Source organism: Lepus europaeus, chromosome 8 (genome assembly GCF_033115175.1).
Source record: "Lepus europaeus isolate LE1 chromosome 8, mLepTim1.pri, whole genome shotgun sequence".
NCBI lineage: Eukaryota > Metazoa > Chordata > Mammalia > Lagomorpha > Leporidae > Lepus > Lepus europaeus.
The window spans coordinates 10,554,345-10,577,072 of NC_084834.1; the positions used below are offsets into that span (position 1 = coordinate 10,554,345).

Here is a 22,728-nt window from a genome sequence, read left to right on the forward strand (position 1 = left end):
CCCAGTCCATGGGCCCTGCGCCCCATGGGAGACCAGGAGAAGCACCTGGCTCCTGGCTTCAGATCAGCACGGTGTGCCGGCCGCAGTGCGCCGGCTGCGGCGGCCATTGGAGGGTGAACCAACGACAAAAAGGAAGACCTTTCTCTCTGTCTCTCTCTCTCACTGTCCACTCTGCCTGTCAAAAAAAAAAAAAAAAAAAAAAAAACCTAAAAATTTAACCACTATTTTCTGTGTATTTTAAAAACCAGGTAGTCTTTTGTCATTATAATGCTCTTCTTTTTTTTTTTTTTTTCTGACAGGCAGAGTGGACAGTGAGAGAGAGACAGAGAGAAAGGTCTTCCTTTTACCGTTGGTTCACCCTCCAATGGCCGCCACAGTAGGCGTGCTGCGGCCGGCACACCATGCTGATCTGATGGCAGGAGCCAGGTGCTTCTCCTGGTCTCCCATGGGGTGCAAGGCCCAAGGACTTGGGCCATCCTCCACTGCACTCCCTGGCCACAGCAGAGAGCTGGCCTGGAAGAGGGGCAACCGGGACAGGATCGGTGCCCCGACCGGGACTAGAACCTGGTGTGCCGGCGCCGCAAGGCAGAGGATTAGCCTAGTGAGCCGCGGTGCCGGCTAAATTTTTAAAGTTTGTATGATACAGAAAAACAAGTATCACATCCTCTCACACATAAGTGGAGTCCAGAAAATAACCTCCCACAGAGGTTAAAAGTGTACTGTTGGTTATGAGAGATTGGGGAAGGGAGGAGGGAAGGGATGGAGAAACACTGATCTACAAATACTAAGTTAAGGCTAGATGAGAGTTTGTGTGGGCCTCCATTATACAATAAGATGACTACTAATAATGCTAATGTGCTCTATATTTCTCTATTTCAAAAAAATTAGAAGGTATAACTTTGGAGACATTATATAATATATACATGCTTTGAAACATCACCTAGCACTCCATAAATATGTACAATTTGTATACCTGTTAAGATTTTTTAACAATGTTTCTGGGGGTGCATGGGGTTCAAAGCCCAGCACTGACCTAACCACCACCAACATGGAGACCTCATACTGAGTCCCATTTTTAGTGCTCAAGTGTCCCAGCCTGAAGCTGAAGGAGCCTCCCCAGGTACACATGCCTTTGGCCATGACGATGTACATGCTAGAGGTGGTGTCTACTTCCTCGTTACCAGAGGAATAATTTATGATGTGATTGTTGAACCCCCAAGTATTGGCTTTATCACTGATAAACACACTCAACAGAGGCCAATGACAGAGTTAGTGGATAATATATACTGGAAAGACTAGCACCCAGCTTCCTGGTTGCAATGAGAGGTTTAAGTTTCATAATCACAGGTCAATCCAACGCACCAAGTATCCCAAAACTCAATCAATTTCTTCTTTACTCGTTGGATTCGTCTTCAACCTATGGAGTTTTTTTATGGTTAGAGTGCTCATGAGAATGAAACTGCCAGGTTATCTGATGGGATAGAGAGCCTTTGAGAAGAAATCAATAGACACTGGATTTGCTCCAGTTTGAAAGATTGCACCAGTACTCTATAAATGATGTAGAAAAGAATGATGAGCAGCAATAAAAGAAGTATCAGGTGAAAGCACAAGAATATTAAAGCTTAGTCTAGAATTTCTTCTTGGTATCAGAGAAGTAAGTTTATCACAGTATTTTTCCCCACTGGTCTATACTGATGCACCAATGACAGTAAGTGGAATTTGCTTCTTAGTTTTTCATTTCTTAAAGAAAATATGCTCTACTCCAACAACTGTAATATTGAATGAGGGGATTATTCTTTTATAACCCCCTTAACATTTTTTGAAGAGGACGTTGCTCATTTTCAGAAATTCATGTGAAATCAGGAAATGAGATCCCATAAACCAAGAACTCTGGAAAGCTGATCAAATTTCCTTACACTGCTTTGTCTTAAAACAGAACACGTGGTAATGTGTTATTTCAGATATGTACGCATGACTACTGCCTGAACAGAAAATAGAATGAAAGGATCAGAAATAAAAATTTTTTCTAATTAAAATATTTTAGTTAAAAAATGAGAAAAAAGTTTGTGTGATATTTCAGAGGCAATATTTTCTAGTGGTTTAAAATCTGTAAGTACATTTTGTTACTAAAAATTACAATATGAGGCTTTCTGATTTTCATAAAAATTTGGAAATACATAATTTTAAACAAACGTTCATTTTGTAAGATAAATCTGAAAAAAAAATCAATGTCTTTAAATTTTTATTTCTATTTTTAAGGCCCAATATAAAATTTTTACTATAGTTTTAAGAAAACTAATTGGCCATATAATGATTAACATACTGAAAATTGGAGTACCATGAATACAGTATTTTCATTATGGTATTAAAAGTAAGATGTAGATATATGAAGAATAAAATGAAAGAAAATCACCGAATAGAAATAAGAGGATTTGTTATTCAGTTGGATGTGGGAATGAATCCAAAAGAGGAAGCTGAAATTGATGAAGTTAAGGTTTCTGCAATTTGGGGGTTAGTAGTTGATAGGAGTATTGATATTTTAAGTAAACATAAAAGAAGCATAGAAATTATTGAGACACCACTAATAAATTACCCACGTCAAAATAGTCTGTGAGGCTTTACCAGTGAGGGTTGGAAATTAAGATGTTCAGCTAAAGGCATGGAGGAAGATGGTATCTGTAGACATGCCATGGTCCAAAACCTAGGAAGGGCCATATTTTCCTAAGAGAACCAGGGGGAGAGAAAAGAGGGTGGATAGGAGGACTTACAAGAACTCCATGTACACAGTGAGCAGATGAGAGTGCCAGAAGGATCTTCACATGCAGGTGTTGAATCTGTGGCTTTTAAATAGCTATGCAGAAGAAACCACATATGAAGAGGAGCTGGTAAGCTGAGTGGAGAAGATGAAAGGAGAAAAAGACTTCTCAGCAGGCGCAGAACGTTAAGCTACCACATGGCATACCTACATTCCCTACCAGAATGGCTGCCTACTCTACCTACTCTCATCCAGTTTCCTGCTAAGGTATCCTGGACTCTTGCCACACATATAGGAGACCCACATGGAGTTCTGAGGATCCTAGTTAGCCTGATCCAGCTCCTGCTGTTGTGGACATTTGGGAAGTGAATCAGGCAATGTAAGACTCTCTCTCTCTCTCTCTCTCTCTCTCTCTCTCTCTGTCTCTGTCTCTCTCTTTCACTTTCTGCTTGTTCTCCATTGCTCTAACTTTCAAGTAGATGAAAATAAATAAAGAAACATTCAAAAAAAAGTTAAGACAGACATATGGATCTAAGGACTAGGAAAATATTTGCAACCTCAAAGAAAGCAGTTTTGGAAAAATATTAGATTTACAAAAGAAGAGAAACTCAAAAATAACAATAGATGCAGAGAAAGCATTTGATAAAATATAACATCATTTCATGATTAAAACCATGAGCAAATTGGGTATAGAAGGAACATTCCTCAACACAATCAAGGCAATTTATGACAGACCCATGGCCAGCATCCTATTGAATGCGGAAAAGTTGGAAGCATTTCCACTAAGATCTGAAACCAGACAAGAATGTCCACTCTCACTATTGCTATTTAATATAGTCCTGGAAGTTTTAGCCATAGCCATTAGGCAAGAAAAAGAAATCAAAGGGATACAAATTGGAAAGGAGGATATCGAACTATCCCTATTTGCAGATGACATGATCCTATATATATAGGGGATTAAAAAAAAAAAAAAAACGCCACTAAGAAACTGTTGGAACTCATAAAAGAGTCTGGTAAAATGGTATGATATAAAATCAACACAGAAAAATCAACAGCCTTTGTATACACAATGTCATGGTTGAGAAAGAACTTTCAAGACCAGTCTCATACACAATAGCTCCAAAAAGAATCAAACACCTTGGAATAAATTTAACCAAGGATGTCAAAGATCCCTATGATGAAAATTGCAAAACTCTAAAGAAAGAAATAGAAGAGAACATTAAAAATGGAAAAATCTTCCATGTTCATGTGTCATAAGAATCAGCATCATCAAAATACCCATACTATCAAAGCAATTTACAGATTCAATGCGATCTCAGTCAAAATTTTTCTCAGATATAGATGAAATTCTTCTCAGATATAGAAAAAAATGATGTTAAAATTCATATAGAAGCACAGGAGATCCCAGAAGTGACAGAAGTGACAGAAGTGTCACTATGTTCCTAGGTCTGCATATATGAAATATATGCTGATCTGAGGTAACTAAAATAGTTAAAGCAATCTTATACAACAAAAGCAAAGATGGAAGCATCACAATACCTGATTTCAAGACATATTACAGGGAAGTTATAATTAAAAAAAAGCCTGCTACTCACACGTTTCAGAAGTGTAGACCAATAGAACAGAATAGAAACTCCAGAAATCAATTCATGCATCTACAACCAATTTCTCTTTGGCAAAGAAGCTAAAAGCAATCACTGGCCCAAGGACTGTCTCTTTAACAAATGGTGCTGGGGAAATGGATCTCTACATGCAGAAGTATGAAAGTAGACCCTTAACTTATACCTCACAAAAGTATCCACTCATAATGAATGAAAGACCTAAATCTACAACCTGATACCCTCAAATTACTAGAGAACATTGGAGAAACCCTGCTAGACAATGGCATAGGAAAAGACTTCCTGGAAAAGATCCAGAAGCAGAGGGACTCAAAGTCAAAATTGACAAATGGGATTACATAAAGCTGAGAAGCTTCTTCACTACAAAAGAAACACTCAGCAAAGTGAAGGGGCAACCAAGAGCATGGGAGAAAATATTGGCAAACTACATAACTGATAAAGGCTTAACATCCAGTGTCAATAAAGAGCTCAAGAAATTCAACAACAAAACTAACAACCTGATTAAGTAATAGGCAAAGGACTTGAACAGGCATTTTTCAAGAGAGGAAATTCAAATGGCCAACAGACACTTGAAAAATGCTCAGGCTCACTAGCCATCAGGGAAATGCAAATCAAAACCACAGTGAGGTTTCACTTCACTATGATTAGAATGCCTCACATACAGAAATCAATGAATGACAAATACTGACAAGGATATGGGGAAAAAAGTTCCCTGTTCCACTGTTGGGGAAATGTAAACTGATACAGCCACTGTGGAAGACAGTATCGAGATACCTCAAAAATCTAAATATAGACCTACCATATGATCCAGCCACCCCGCTCCTGAGAATTTACCCAAACTAAAAGAAATAAGCATATTAAAGAGTTATTTGTATCCCATGTTCACTGCAGCATAATTCACAATAACTGAGATATGGAACCAACACAGATGCACATCAACTACTGACTAGATATAGAAATTATAGTATATATACACTATGACGTACTACTCAGCTGTTAGAAAAATGAAATCCTGTTGTTTGCAACAAGATGGATACAACTGGAAACCATTAAACTTAGTGAAATAAGCCAATCCCAAAAAGACAGAAATCATGTTTTTGCTGATCTGAGGTAACTAAAAGAGTGCCTGAAACGTAACACATCAGAGTGAAATAGACATTTCTAGATTTGATGATCATTTACAGCTTTTGTCACTTCTATTTAGGAACAGTTTTTTTTTTTTTTTTTGGTTGGTTGTTTGGTTTTTTTTTGGTTTGGTTGGTTGGTTTTTTCTTTTTTTCTTCAGATTATTTGCTGAACTCTTTTACTAAGTGTATGTTTACTAAGCTATATGATTGTTAAGTAAACAGAAAATAGATCTTTGTGAAAATTAAGAATGGGAATATGACAGGGAGGATGAGGAAGGGCCAGAGCATGGGTTGGAGGGGACAGAAGTGTCACTATGTTCCTAGGTCTGCATATATGAAATTCACGAAGCTTGTATGACTTAAGTAAATTTTAAAAAAGAAGTACACATAAAACAAGTGTCACCACCAAATTCATTGACAGAGCAAGTAGAATCATTATCTAATCAATAAAATGAAAGGTCTTAGTTCTTATCTAACAGTCCCAATCTTGAATGTAAATGGGTTAAATTCACCAACCAAAAGACTTCATTTGGCTGAAGACTTCATTTGGACAGAAAAAGCCAGGACCCCACTATATGCTGCCTACTAGAAGTTCACAAAAATGCACACAGACTGAACGTGAAGAGTTGGAAAAAGATATACCAGGCAAAGAGAAACCAGAAGCAAGCTGGTATAGCCATCCTGATATCAGATAAAACAGAGTTTAAATCAAAAATCATAAAAAGAAATAAAGGACATTATATTTTGATAAAAGGTCCAATTCATCAAGAAAACATGGCAAATATATATATCTATATATACATATATAGATATATACAACAAATACTATTAGACCTAAAGAGAGAGATAGACTCCAATAAAATAATAGTGTATCAGTTCAACATCCCATTCTCATCAAGTGACAGGTCTTCCAGACAAGTAGCCAATAAAAACATATCAGAGTTAAAACATACTATTGAGCAAATGGACCCAACAGACAATTACAGGGCACTTCACCCAACAGCTACAGAATACACATTCTTCTCCTGAGCACATGGAACATTTTCTAGGATAGACCACAAATTAGGCCACAAATCAAGTCTCAGCAAATTTAAAAAGACTGAAATCATACCATGTATATTCTCAAACCATAAAGGAATAAAACTGGAAATTAGCAATAAGAAGAACAATAAAACACTCATAAACACTTGGAAATTAAACAATATTCTACTGTGTGATCAATGGGTCACTGAAGAAATTAAAAAGGAAATAAAAACTTTCTTGAAATAAATGAATGAAAGTAAAACATATAAAAACTTGTGTGATACAGAAAAAGCAATATTAAGAAGGATGTTTATAGCATTAGGTGCTTACATTTGAAAAAAAGAGATATGCCTCAAAGTAAATACCCAATGATGCATCTTGAAAACCTAGAAAAACAAGAACAAATCAAACCCAGAATCAGGAAGAGGTGAGAAATAGTAAGTCTCAGAGCAGAAATAAATGAAATTGAAGCTAATAGAAAGAATACAAAAGATCAACAAACGTTGTGTTCTTTTGATAAAATAAATAAACTGCTGGCCTCACAAAGAAAAAAAGAGAGAGAACTCAAATAAATTAACTTAGAGATGAAAAATGTGACGTTACAACCTAAACCACTGAAATACAAAGGATCATAAGAAAATTACTATGAAGAACTATATGCTAATAAACCAGAAAACCTCAAAGAAATGGATAAATTCCTGGATTCATATAACCTGCCAAGATTAAATCAAGAAATATAGACAATCTAACCAGACCCATAATGAGCAATGAGATTGAAGCAGTAAGCAAAAGTCTTCCGTTAAAGAAAATCCAGGACCTGATGGCTTCACTACTGAGTCCTAAAAAACATGCAAAGAGAAGTAACTCCAATACTCTCCAAGCTATTCCAAAATATTGAACCAATGGAACTCTGCTAACCTCTTTTTACAAATCCAGCATCACTTTGATACCAAAACCAAACACATATGGCATGAACAGAAAACACATATCTATATCCTTAATGAACATAGGTGCAGAGAGTTTCAACAAAATACTAGCAAATGGAATCCAAAACCACATCAAAAAGATCACACAGCACTATCAAGTGGTATTTACCCCAGAAATACAAGGGGTGGTTCAATATTCACAAATCAATAAACATCATATATCACATCAATGGAATGAAGAACAAAAACCACATGGTCATGGTCATCTCAATACATGCACAGAAAGCATTTGATAAGATTCAACACTCCTTGACGAGAAAAGCCCTCCACAAATTAGGTAAAGAAGGAACATGCCTCAAAGTTGTAAAGGCTATATATCACTAACAAACAGCCAATATCACACTGAATGTGGAAAACTAAAAGCATTTCCCTCAGATATGGAGCAAGTAAAATTAACTCTTCCCCCAGGACAGAAAAGTAGGGTTTCTGCTGTGTCCTGATTTACTTTCCATATTGAAACTCAAAAAATTGAGAAAGTAATCTGGTTAGATAGAGTGGAGGGTAGATTTTTGAAACTTTGCTTTAAACCTGTAATTGAGCATTCAAATCATACAGGATTCTACGACACCACGTATCTAGTAGGAGGGGTCTTCAAAAAGATCATTGGAAATGCATATTATGAAAAAAACTATGCATGGATTTTTCAAGTTTTTGCACCAAAATAAATTTATTTTTTAACTCCATTTCCAAAAAAATTTGAAGCCTCCTATTATCATCCATTTGACATTGTTATTTAAAAAAATAAAGAAAATCAGAATTTCTAATTTATTGACACATGAACCTTATTAGAAAATTCAGGGCTGTCAAAGAATATAATTTCTCTAATATTGGATTATTCTGGTTTAGAAATGCTCATCAAAACAGCAAAAGAATGATCCCAAAAACAACTAGTATGTACTGCCAACAACAACACCCATATCTTGAAAACTTCACAACAAAATCTTTCATTGATATTTTTACTAATTTTGGAAGAGTTAATGCATGTCTGAGATTAATTGTCTCTGCTATTACTATGGACCATAAACTTACTCAACAAATTATAAATGTCAAAAACAAATCTTAGGGATGAATCATTATTGTTTGATTATTGAAAATGAATTTCTAGGTTGATTATCTCTGGTAATTTTAAAAGCATGAGAAGAAAAGAAAGTTTTGGTTATGAAACAATCTGACAGACAGGCAAGGTCTAGCTTCTCACCCACAAACATTTAGCCCATCCACGACTTCCCTCCCACAGCAGCTTCCGGGGTGTAGTTTTAAATCAGCAGATAAAGAGCTGCATGAAAGACAATGAGGAGGCCACTGGTTTCAGGGGCAGACCTCATGGGAAATAAACACAGCCAAGAAGAGAATCCCACATGGGCCAACAGGAATTTTAGGCTGGCTGGGGCATCTACTGAGTCATTTCTTTCAATTCAATTAAAGCTCTTAAAAATAAATTCTGCATTTATGTTTAATAAAGCACATGTAAAAATTATATATTTAATCCTTTGAGAACTCTTGGCAGTAGAAAATATAAAACTCTCTTTTCTGGATAAGAAGGAGATGAAATTTTGTATTACCTATATTGCAAAACTATGAACAACTATCAGCAAGACACTGGTGGAAAGCATTTTTGAAATGTTTATTATCATCTGAGTGATTCAATATATACTTTTCAAGGTAATGATTCTTACCATGTAAATTACTAAAGGTTTCCATTGTAAATTCACATAAATTATCTTCTTTGAAACTTTCCAGATTTACGAATTAAAGGTAAATAAATTGTTATAGGATCTCAGATATTCTGAAGTATCTCATAAGCACAAAGATTTCTTAATCCTGGGCAATTAAGTTATCAGATGATATTTCCAGAGACTGGTTTCACATAACCAAAGGGAAGAAACTTACTCTAATCTTCTACCTTTATGCAATACACTAAAAAATGAACTAAAAAGTTTAGATCAAATATTCACTTAATGTAATAAACTGAGTGGTAAACCAAAAATAAAATCTTCTCCCCATGTAAGTAGCTACGACACTGTAGGTTGCTTTCTGTGAAAAAAGAACCCTTCTGCACCTCATGAGGAATATAGAAATTAGCAGGACCTTGTAAGCTGCCCAGTATGTACAAGCAGAGGTATCAGAAACTCAAGCTTACATTACAGAAGACAAAAACACTCTGGTTAGCAGTATTAACTCTAGAAATAAACTGGCTTCCAATTAACGTTCCTTGAATTTAATTAAAAGATTTTTAGAATGGGAAGCAATATGTGCAACACTTACTGGCTAATACTTAGACGCCCAGTAAATATATATAATTTGATATAAAATTTGAGTCATTTTCTCACCTGAAAAATCATATGTCTGCCACTTTTAGCCAATAGATTTCTTTTTTCTGATATCTTGCACAGAACCAAAGAGTTCAATTTCCTCTTATTTGCTTCTCACTTATCTTTCTTTTACACTCTTGATCCTTGAGAGATGAGGAAAGATAATGAAAGTGAGATGAGTGACCTAGTGTTTTAGCATAGTGTGCAGAATGGCAACAGAAATGAAATGAGTTTAACCTTCAAATGATGAAAATGGTCCTGGAATGTAGAGAGAACTCTTTGTCTTGGACCCTATCATCAAATCCTGGAAATGTTAGAAGTCTAGTTTGTGGGGTCAGAGGGAAGCTCAGAAGATCTGAGTGAATAAATTGTTACTTATGAACAACATAAAGAGAGTTATTTGAGGTTGAGATTTTTCCATTCTGTCTGCAAACTATATTTTAGAAGTATAGAGGCAGATTCTATCTTATGTTAGCAAGTCTTTTTCTTTCTATTAACTCCATTATTTGATTGACATTTTGCTTGTTCACCAAAATAAGTACAGAAATTGTCAGCCAGAGTGTTACAAATAGAGATTCCATGGAAGGCATGCGAACATTATTATTATTTTATTATTATTATTATTATTATTATTATTGGTATTTAGTCTGGCTCCTATGGATAATCAATAAAGGTGTTTTATCTCATCAGAACAGGAATCATTTACCAGCATGAAAGATCAAAGATATCCATTGTGTTCTGGCAAGTGGCAGAGGAGCATCGAACACCTCATCCACACTCTGGGAACTAGTCATTTTTGGTTTCCACTTGCATAGTGTACCTTTTTCCAGCCCCTCAATTTCAGTTTGTGTGTATCTTTACCTGTTAAGTAACTTTCTTGTATACAGTTTAGTCTTGCATACAACTGGCTCCACTATTTTATCCATTAGGTCAACCGATAGCTTTTGACTGGGGAATTTAATCCATTCACATTCAAGAGTGATAATAATAGATATGAAATAACTCTTGTCATTTTACTGGTAGCATACTGGTTATTTTATGTATTACATATTTCTTTTTGCCTCTTATCATCTTTGTGTTTCCATAGCTTTCCATCACGGTAAGCTTTGATCCTCCTTCTCTTTTGTGTGTCTGCTGTGTTAGTGAATTTTGTACTGTCATTTGGTTTCATGATGATTTTTTTCTAATGTAGGACTCCTTTCAGGATTTTGTCTAGGGCTGCTCTGGTGGTGATGAATTCTCTTGGTTTACTTGTCTGGGAAATAATTTATTTCCCCTTCATCGCTAAAGGATAGCTTCCCCAGATACGGTGTACTAGTTTGGAAGTTGGTTTTTCAAGACCTTGAATATATCATCTCACTCTCTTCTGGCCTGCAGGGTTTCTGCTGAGAAGTCAGCTATGAGTCTAATGGGTTTTCCTTTATGTGTAGCTTGGTGTTTTACTCTATCATTAAGATTCTTTTCTTGTCCTTAATTTTAGATCACTTGATTGTAATATCCCCTGGAGAAGGTTTCTGTTTGAGTCCGGTTGAGATCCTTAGAGTTCTTGTATCTGGATGCCCACATCTCTTTCAAAACTTGGGAAATTTTTAACTATAGGTCTTTTTGATACATTTTCAATGCCTTTTTTCTTCTATTTATCATCAGACTCAGAGGCTTCTGCACCACAAAGGAAACAATGTAATTAAAAGATGTCGACAGAAAAGGAGAAAGTATTTGCAAGCTACATATCTGACAAGAATAGTATCCAGAACATATCATGAACTCAAAAAACTCAGTAGCAAGATAACAATTAATCCACTTAAGAAATGGGTAAAAGACTTGAGTAGACAACTCTCAAAAGAAGAAATTCAAATGACCAAAAAGTATATGAAAAAAATGCTCAGTACCTACCATCAGGGAAATGCAAATCAAAACCACAAAGGGACATCACTATGCCCATGTTAGGATGACTGGTATTTTAAAAAAGAGAGAGAGGAAGCAAGACATTCTGGAAGCATGTAGAGAGATGGGAACATTTATGCACTGTCAGTGGGAATGTAAGTTAGTAAAGCCACAATGAAAAACACCATGGAGATTTCTTAAAAACTAGAAATGGAATTTCCATAGGATCCAGCAATCCCACTACTGATATTTATCCAAAAATATGAAATCATTGTATCAAAGAAATATCTATTCTACCACATTTATTGCAGCACTAATCACAATAACCAGAAAAACCATAATCACATGAATGGATAAAGAAGCTGTGGCATATATACACAATAGAATACTATCCTATCATTTGCAGCAAAATGGTTGGAACTCATAGACATTATGTTAAGTGAAATAAGCCAGACACAGAGAGACAAACATTCCAAATTCTCCCTCTTATTTGGAAACTTAAAAAAAAATCTCAATCTGAACATGGAATAGTAATTTCTAGGAGTTAGTTGTGAGGCGTGATGGGAATAAAGGGAGATGGATTTAAAAATAGGGAGAGATGGGAGTGGTCATACTAATATGAGATGTTAATGGGAAAGTTGGATGTGGTAAATAAGAACTCTTTGTACTACCTCACAATTTTTGTTTTCTAAACTTAAACTCCTCAGAAATAAAAAGTTATTAAAAATAAAAATATTTGAACAAATAAACTCTTTAAAACATAGGAATGGTTTCTCTTCTTTCTTAAATAAAGACCACAATCTATAATATATCTAATAGATCCGATGTGATCTCAGCCTACCTCTGTGGCTCTTCCTGTACATATTTCCACTAGTTCCATGATTTCTGACATTCAGGACATTATTTTACAAAATCTCTAATGTGTCTTCCTGCTCCAGAGTACTGGGAATTTTATTCCCTGTAAACTGAAAACACTCTGGCTTCTAAACCTTTCACCTACTTAGAGCTTCAGATGTCAACTCAAATTATTATTGTTCTACAGGAAAACTTCCTAATACCCAAGATAGAACCAGTCTCCTGATATACACGTCCTATACATTTTTATTTCATTTTTTAACTACTAAATGATTCTCCTACAATTCTGTAATTAATGTGTACTCTCACTGCAATGCTAGAACCCACTCAACATGCTCCCTGTAGTCTTCTACACAGTACTGATTTCTTTACACTACAGAAAGCCTGACTCCTAATAAGTTTTCAATAATAATTTGTTGAATTCATTAATATAATTCTGTATTTTAAATTCAGTATCTCTGTGTGTTCAGATCACATGAGCTTGAGAAAGAAAGTTGATTCTGTGGGAACCCAACACAGTACAGTCAAAAGAATGAAAACAGCAAGTAACTACCCATTTTAAAAAGTTCTAAAGAGCAGAGCAAGATGGCAAGACTTGGTTAGAAACCAATTATGAAAATCATAGGTTCTTGGCTGGCGCTGTGGCTCAATAGGCTAATCCTCCGCCTGTGGTGCTGGCACACCGGGTTCTAGTCCTGGTCGGGGCACCAGATTCTGTCCCGATTGCCCCTCTTCCAGGCCAGCTCTCTGCTGTGGCCAGGGAGTGCAGTGGAGGATGGCCCAAGTGCTTGGGCCCTGCACCCGCATGGGAGACCAGGAGAAGCACCTGGCTCCTGCTTTCGGATCAGCGCGGTGCACTGGCCGCAGTGCGCTGGCCGCAGGGGCCATTAGAGGGTGAACCAACGGTAAAGGAAGACCTTTCTGTCTCTCTCTCTCTCACTGTCCACTCTGCCTGTCAGAAAGAAAGAAAGAAAGAAAGAAAGAAAGAAAGAAAGAAAGAAAGAAAGAAAGAAAGAAAGAAAGAAAGAAAGAAAGAAAGAAAGAAAGAAAATCATAGGTCCTTAAGAACTATAAAGCAGAAATAGACTTTCCTCTTTCTTCACGTGTCTTTCTGAAGCATAATTGCTGATAATGCACTGAAGACTGCAGTATCAACACAGGAGTGGAAATAGCACGTAAGGCTGTTACAAAGATTAAATCAGTAACATTTCAGAATTCCTGGCAGTTAGTTCACAGTAAGTATTAGCCACTTCACAAGAGGTCAGATGGCCGTAGGTGGTCTCACTAACTTAGCCTCATTGTAGCCTCAGAAAAATTGACATTTACAAAAGACAAAGGGGAGTGGGGGAGAAGATGATGATGATATATAAAAACCATTATATAGCATGAAAATTAAGAGGGAGAGAGGTTTTCACTTAGCTGTAAAATCATGTAGCTGTTCTTATTTTTCATGTGAAGAAACTAAGGATGAGTCAAGAAATACTGTTTTACCCCAGTTCAGGAAAATAATGAGTAGATGAACTGAGATTTAGTTCTATCATAGTTGACTGCACATTTTCCAATTATTTCATTATATCCTATTTTCTTTATAATTTTCCAGCTTCCAAATGATGTTGATTCCTTAAAATCTAATGATCACATATTCCAATAAATGTTTTTCAAAGATTTCCTCTTTTGTTCACTGCTTTCCTACATAAGCTATGGAATACAAATCTGCTCCTGAAGTCAGGTTTTGCTTCCAGAAAAGTGAGACTTCTCCATCAGCATTGCCCAGGTTTCAGTGAGCCCTGCTTTCTATGGCCATCTGTTTGGCCCTATGTAAAGTAATCGGTATTCAGCTAATTTACAGATTTGAAAATCGTTTCCTGACTGTGTGATTTGTCCCCTCATTTACGGATCTAGAAGTTGTGTTACTGATGCTGAGCCCAAGACTGAACCATCTCCAGCAGCAATCAGTTTCAGTATCCTTGGAGAAATAACCGTGAGGATTGCCATGTCTGTTGTCATTTAAGATATTGTCATATTTGTTCTGAAATTAAAAACAGAAGCCTCGGTTCCACATCCCAGACCCGTCTCTGTGTGTGTGACCCTGGGCACTTAGTCCTTGGCACGCAGTAAGCTCTCAGTAACATGATCTTTACTTTTCTTAAACTTCAATGTTCTGACATTGTGGCCTCTTGAAAAGGAGTAGAATCTGATGTTGACATAAAGCTACAAGGACCACACAGGCTGCCCCCGAAATGTAAAAACAACTGCAGAATTGTAACTTACTTTGCTACATGTGGCCTCCTTATTTCCCTGTCCTTTATGCGTATCCCTCAATCAAAACAACCTCACTGTTCAGTGTGCACGTGTTGATATGCTTCTTAATTGCTGTGTGTGAGGGCCATCATCCTAAGATATAACCTAATTCAGATTTATGAAAAAAATAGAAATATTGGGTTGATGTCTAAAAATAATGTTTATCTTTTAGGTGATTATCTCCCATTATGAGTTAACTATGCTGGCTAAATTAATTTTTCACTGAGACTATGAAATTCTACCCTGGAAACCTGAACATAGCATAAAAATTAAATCTCTATATATCATTTCTCGGCCTTTTGGATAAGATCAACTGTAAAAATTAAATCTATAATAATAAAAAGTTTAAAATGTTTAAAAAACTCATTATTAATCATTAATCATCTGCCTTACCTGGCTAGGGCTGACCTTAATGAAATAAATTGGCACAAGATCGAGTCATATGTTCTTCAATAATTTTTTGTAATTACTTAACTATAATTAATGCATTAATTAAAATGTGACTTATATCAATTTAAGATAAATTGAAAGATAATGTTAATTAATGGATTACTCATTATGCTTTCAGGAGTCATGGCAGTGTGGGTGTACAATATTCTTTAGAGACTGACATTTGTAAATCTGAATTAATTACCACACTTTCATATCTCCATTCTATGAGAGTACAGAATTAATATTTTTTCTTCTCCTGGAATATATGTGCACATAAATGCATGATTATAAATTTTTATTGCATTTGTGTCTTTTTAGATAATCTTTCAGGAGGGCCAATGTCATTCATCTTCAGTAACTTGCCGTTGGTTCTTTCTTACAATGCCACTGAGAATGAACTTCGCATCCCACATTTTTGACAGAGTTTCATCATTGTTCATTTGCAGGTTATGACTGCTTTTTAAATTTGCTGTTCCTAAGTCATTTTATTATGACTGCAAATAATCTGAACTCTTCTTGAAATTGTGTTACCTGTCCAGGAATTAAAAGTTTTTCTAAATATGTATTTTTTTTTTATTTTTGACAGGCAGAGTGGACAGTGAGAGAGAGACAGAGAGAAAGGTCTTCCTTTTGCCGATGGTTCACCCTCCAATGGCAGCCGCAGTAGGCGCGCTGCAGCCGGCGCACCGCGCTGATCCGATGGCAGGAGCCAGGTGCTTCTCCTGGTCTCCCATGGGGTGCAGGGCCCAAGGACTTGGGCCATCCTCCACTGCCTTCCCGGGCCACAGCAGAGAGCTGGCCTGGAAGAGGGGCAACCGGGACAGGATCGGTGCCCCGACCGGGACTAGAACCTGGTGTGCCGGCGCCGCAAGGCGGAGGATTAGCCTAGTGAGCCGTGGCGCCAGCCTAAATATGTATTTTATTATTCATTAATTTCTTGATAATTTTAGTTGAAAATGACTTCTTGGAGGGTACATTTTGTGGTACAACACATTAAGTCAGCCCTCGGTTCACTTACATCCTCTGAGTACTGATTCAACTTCTAGCTGCTCTGTTTCTGATCCAACTTCTTGCTAATGCCTCCTGGGATGCAGCAGATGACAGCTCAAGTACTTAGACTCCTGCTACCACATGCGATACCTAGATGGAGTTCTGTGCTCCTGGCTTCAGCTTGGCCCAGCCTTGGCCATTGCAGGCATTTGGGAAGTGAACCAGTTGATAACCTCTCTCTCTCTCTCTCTCTCTCTCTCTCTCTTCCTGTCTCCCTCCCACCTCCCTCTCCCTGCTCTATCTCCCTCTCCCTCTCCCTGTTTCTCTGTGTGTGTTTGTGTGTCTGCCTTTCAAGTAAGGTAAACAAATTAAAAAAATTATTTTCATTCTTTATGTAAGGCAGAGTGACAACAAGGAAGGAATAGACAGATCATTCATCTTCTGTTTCAATCCCATAATGCCTACAACGGTCAGAGGTGCACTGAACTCTACATAATCTCAACTTGATTCATGAACTTTTATACCAAGTAGCTTTACATTAAACTTATTATCAATGAAACTGTCAGGAAAGTGAAGAGGCAACCAACAGAATAGGAAAAATATTTGCAAACTATGCAACAGATAAAAAAAGAGATCAAGAAACTCCACAACAACAAAACAACCCACTTAAGAGATGGGCCAAGGACCTCAATAGACATTTTTCAAAAGAAGAAATCCAAATGGCTAACAGGCACATGAAAAAATGTTCAGGGTCACTAGCAATCAGAGAAATGCAAATCAAAACCACAATGAGGTTTCACCTCACCCCAGTGAGAATGGCTTACATTCAGAAATCTACCAACAACAGAGGCTGGTGAGGATGTGGGGGAAAAGGGACACTAACCCACTGTTGGTGGGAATGCCAACTGGTTAAGCCACTATGGAAGTCAGTCTGGAGATTCCTCAGAAACCTGAATATAACCCAACCATACAACCCAGCCATCCCACTCCTTGGAATTTACCCAAAAGAAATTAAATTGGCAAACAAAAAAGCTGTCTGCACCTCAATGTTTATTGCAGCTCAATTCACAATAGCTAAGACATGGAGTCAACCTAAATGCCCATCAACAGTAGACTGGATAAAGAAATTATGGGATATGTACTCCATAGAATACTATACAGCAGTAAAAAAAAAAATGAAATCCGGTCATTTGCAACAAAATGGAGGAATCTGGAACACATCATGCTCAGTGAATTAAGCCAGTCCCAAAGGGACAAATATCATATGTTCTCCCTGATTGGTGGCAGCTAACTGAGCACCAAAAAGGAAACCTGTAGAAGTGAAATGGACACTATGAGAAACAATGATTTGATCAGCCCTTGTCCTGACTGTTGAGGAACAACTTAATACTATAACCAATTTAGGTTTTTTTTTTTTCTACTTAATACTATAGGTTGAACTCTGTAATTAACACACAATTATTCTTAGGTGTTTAAATTTAACTGAAAAGTGATACCTGTTAAATATATCAGTGGGAATTAGATAGAGAGGAGATGTACAGTTCAGCACATGCTCAGTCAGACTTGCCCCAAACAGTGGAATTAGAAATGTGCCAGGGATTCCAATTCAATCCCATCAAGGTGGCACATACCAATGCCATCTCACTAGTCAAACTGATCATTTTCAGTTCATAATTGATCATAATGATTGGATTAAGAGTCAAAGGGGTCACATAAACAAGACTAGTGTCTGCTAATACTGATAGAGTTAAAAAGGAGAGAATGATCCACCATGGGAAGCGGGATACACAGCAGACTCATAGAATGGCAGATGTCCTAAACAGTACTCTGGCTTCAGAATCAGCCCTTAAGGCATTTGGATCCGGCTGAAAAGCCCATGAGAATATTTCAGGCATGGAAAGCCAAGACACTGTGGCAAAAAAAAAAAAAAAAAAAAAAAAAAAAAACCTAAATAAAAGATTTCTGTGAGTGAGATCCCAGCGGAAAGAACGGGCCATCAAAGAAGGAGTTACCTTTCTCTGAAGGGAGGAGAGAACTTCCACTTTGACTATGACCTTGTCTAAATAAGATCAGAGTTGGTGAACTCAAAAGGCTTCCAGAGCCTCAGGTGATTACTGACGCCATAAACAAGAGTGTCAATTGTGAAATCAAAAACAGGAGTCACTGTGCACTTACTCCCCATGTAGGATCTCTGTCCTTAACTTGTTGTACTATGCGAATTAATGTTAAAACTACTACTCAAACAGTACTTCATACTTTGTGTTTCTGTGTGGGTACAAACTGTTGAAATCTTTACTTAGTATATACTAAATTGATCTTCTGTATATAAAGATAATTGAAAATGAATCTTGATGTGAAGGGGTGGGAGAGGGAGCGGGAGATGGGAAGGTTGTGGGTGGGAGGGAGGTTATGGGGGGAAAAGCCACTGTAATCCAAAAGCTGTACTTTGGAAACTTTTATTTATTAAATAAAATTTAAAAAAAAAAACAGCATCAGCTTACATTACATTCTTAAATAATATTAAACTAGACTATATGCACAGAACTTTTAAATTTAATATATACTTATATGGTATGTTACTTCCCTAGGATTCCTAACAGAAAGTTACAATCTTGGTATTCTGGAAGCTAGGAAACCTTTTTTGAAAGACACAGCATATTTGTGCATATTTATGAGGTCTAATGTGATATTCTGATCCATGTTCACATTGGGGAAAAAAAACTTTTGGAGGGATCAGTAAATCCATTACTTTAAATTTTGTCATTTCTTGATGGCAGTTACATTCAAAATCCTCTCTTCTAGCTACTTTGAGACACACAGAGCAGTGTTATTATATTCTCACCCTACGGTGCCAAAGAACATCAGAGCTTATTTCTCCTATCTGACATTGTGCCCACTGACCAGCACTTCCATTGCCCTTTCAAAGCTACTCTCCCATTCTCTGCTAATCACTTTTCTGCTCTCAGCTTCAATGAGATAAGCTTCTTTAGATTCCACATATGAGTGTGATCATGCTACATTTGCCTTTCTGTGCCTAACTTAGCATACACTGAGGCAACTTGCTAACAACAGAACATTTATGTGTTCATCACCTATAGGAAAAGATGCCTTTTCCTCCAAGTCCAGTGAGTTCTGATGTGAAGTAACTAAATAATACAAATATTATACCTCTGAAAGCTTCATTGTTTGAAAACATTGTGTTACTTCTTTAGAAAGATGTCAAAATATTAAAACTAATAAGAGGTGTTCCAATGTGTTTAAAGTATGATTATGAATGTTGATGCTCCAGCAACTAAAACATTCTTATATCAATAAAAAGACATTGGGAACATAAATTTACATCTCTATATTTATTATGTATATATAAGATAGCTATTTATAATATAAATTTATGTCTACAGATATCAGCTATAGATAGATAACTGGATACATAGATTAATCTATATCTACATATATCTAAGTATAGATACAGATATTGAAAGATATCTATTTCTGGGTCTGGCACTGTGGCATAGCAGGTGGAGCCACCGCCTGCAATGCTGGCATCCCATATGGGTGTCAGTTCGAGTACTGGCTGCTCCATTTCCAATCCAGCTCTCTGTTATGGCCTGGGAAAGCAGTAGAAGATGGCCCAAGTCCTTGGGCCCCTGCACCCACGTGCAAGACCCAGAGGAGGCTCCTGGCTCCTGGCTTTGGAATGGCACAGCTCCGGCCATTGCAGCCAGTTGGGGAGTGAACCAGCGGATGGAGGACCTCTCTCTCTCTCTGCCTCTCCCTCTTTCTCTATGTAACTCTGACTTTTGAATACATAAATAAATCGTTTTTTTAAAAAAACAAAGATACTTATTTCTAACATCTATAGGCATAAATTTATTTTCCCATTATCTTATATTTGTCATATAAAGACTATCCCTGACTTATTTTTCTTTAGGATGGTGTGAAAGTATATCTATATAATCATATTAATTTTTATTTCAGTACTGAATTCAATAAATGAAATGATATATTCAACACTTTACCATAAAATAATTTTTGTGTTAAGTGATTCAATGCAAGTGTTCTAAAAATATTTAAGGTAGACTAGATCAAATTATAATGTTTGGTAGGTTAAGTGTATAAGGTGCATTTAGACTTAGAATATTTTCAGTCTATGATGGGTTTATGACATAACCCATCATAAATTGAGGAGCATCTGTATATAAAAACAAAATAAATACTTACATTAATAATGAATTTCTGGGACACAATGATGTACACAAGCAAAGAAACAGTCTTCTCAGGATTATCAACATGTACACGCCAAGCAGAAATACAATATAAATAGGATGGTCTTCCTCAAGAAAAGAGTATGTTCACAATGTGGGCTAACAGTTGGATTTGAAGTGTTATTTCACAGCAATTAAGTGAGATGATTTCAGCTCTATTAAAGAACTAAATTTTTTTAAAAGAACCAAGATAAAGATTGTCACATACCTACAGATATACACACATATAGATACATATATATATAGATTTATGTATATATAGATATATATTGGTATATATAGATATATATGGATTATTAAGATTAGTAACAGTTCTTAATAAAAGCTATTAAATAGTATTGGTTTAGTAAAGTTTTAAGATCAGGGAGAGAAAAAAATGGGGTTAGTTTATTCACTAATATATTGCTGTCACAGCAGGAACCCCTTACTGTGGGTTTTTTTTTCTTTTCTTTTCTTTTTTTTTTTTTTTGACAGGCAGAGTGGACAGTGAGAGAGAGAGAGACAGAGAAAAAGGTCTTCCTTTACCGTTGGTTCACCCTCCAATGGCCCCCTGCGGCCAGTGCACTGCGGCCAGCACACCGCGCTGATCCGAAGGCAGGAGCCAGGTGCTTATCCTGGTCTCCCATTGGGTACAGGGCCCAAGAACTTGGGCCATCCTCCACTGCACTCCTGGGCCATAGCAGAGAGCTGGCCTGGAAGAGGGGCAACCGGGACAGAATCCGGCGCCCTGACCGGGACTAGAACCCGGTGTGCTGGCGCCACTAGGTGGAGGATTAGTCTGTTGAGTCACGTGGTTTTATGGTCATTCCAACCCACTATACTAATAAAAAGAAGAAATCAAATCAGAAGAAATTGAAAGGCTTTTCAATAATATTGGAGGCAAACTCAGAATTCTATTCCTCAGTCTTTAGTATCTTAATATTTCTACATGTAATATTTATAATGTTCTTTTTCTTTTCAGTGCACCTCATATAACACTCCATATTTACCTGAGTAACCTGTTTTCATTCTCTTATAACACTCTATAAGCTGCATTCATCTGAATTCTGATAAAAGCACAAAAATAGGGGCCAGCACTGTGGTGCAGTGGGTTAAAGCCACAGCCTGCAACACTGGCATTCCATAGGGGTACCAGTTAGAGTCCCAGCTTCTCCACTTCTGAGCCAGCTCCCTACCAATGTGCCTGGGAAATCAGTGGAGGATGCTCCAAGTGCTTGGGTTCCTGCACCCACATGGGAGTCTTGGAAGAAGCTCCTGGTTCCTGGCTTAGGCCTGGTCCAGCTCTGGTCATTGCAGCCATTTTGGGAGTGAACCAGGGATGGAAGATCTCTCACTCTGTCTCTCCCTCTCCCTCTCTCCCTTTTCAAATAAGTAAATAGATTTTTAAAGAAAATCACCCAAATCATTCCAACATTAACAGGATATTTAAATGGAAATAATAAAAGAATGTTTCACACAGACTATGTTAACAAAGGAAGACTTTAAAAAACATGGATGGCCATAATGGATTTGACATACTTGTGTACAAACATCCTTTTATTTATAAAGTAGACATAAATACCTTTTGCTACGTGTCTTATAAGCACATTGTTCCAATAGTTCCTAATATGATAGTAAACAGTACACAGCAGGTGAAAAATAATTATTGAATATGATTGTAATAGGAGAAAGTCAACCAAGCATATATGTAAAACTTCCCAAAAATGTTCTTAATATGAAACTTAAATACTTCATAATATCAGAAACAAAGATATCCACAACTATTGTTTCAACTTGCAAACTATAGTATACTTGAAAGAAAAAATGGCAATGACACAGGCCAGCAAAATAGCTAACAAGCGTTTACAGATGTACAAAATCATTATCAATGATACACAAACAAATTAAGTCAACAATGGGAGATCATTAGGCTGGCTGGCCAAATGTAGAAAGTCACATATTGGGGAAAATTAAGGAAATCAGTTAAACTTGTGCACAGCTAATAGAGATGTAATGTGGAAACGGTCTGGAGAAAATACAGTAGCAACTTAAATTAAGTCATCACCTAGCCAATGACACAAGTGCATCAGAATATGTAGGCAAGGATCAGTGAAGAAACAAGAATGTGAGTGTTTACCGCCTGTGGTGGAAGAAATATGGGGACACTTTGGAAACATATTTTTAGAGGAATGGATTTTTT

General features: G+C 36.8%; 1 pseudogene; it reads left to right on the forward strand.

Moving 5' to 3' along the window:
* The first annotated feature begins 1,048 nt into the window (after positions 1 to 1,048).
* On the forward strand, positions 1,049 to 1,483 carry LOC133765449 (oligosaccharyltransferase complex subunit OSTC-like; annotated as a pseudogene).
* The last annotated feature ends 21,245 nt before the right edge of the window (positions 1,484 to 22,728 follow it).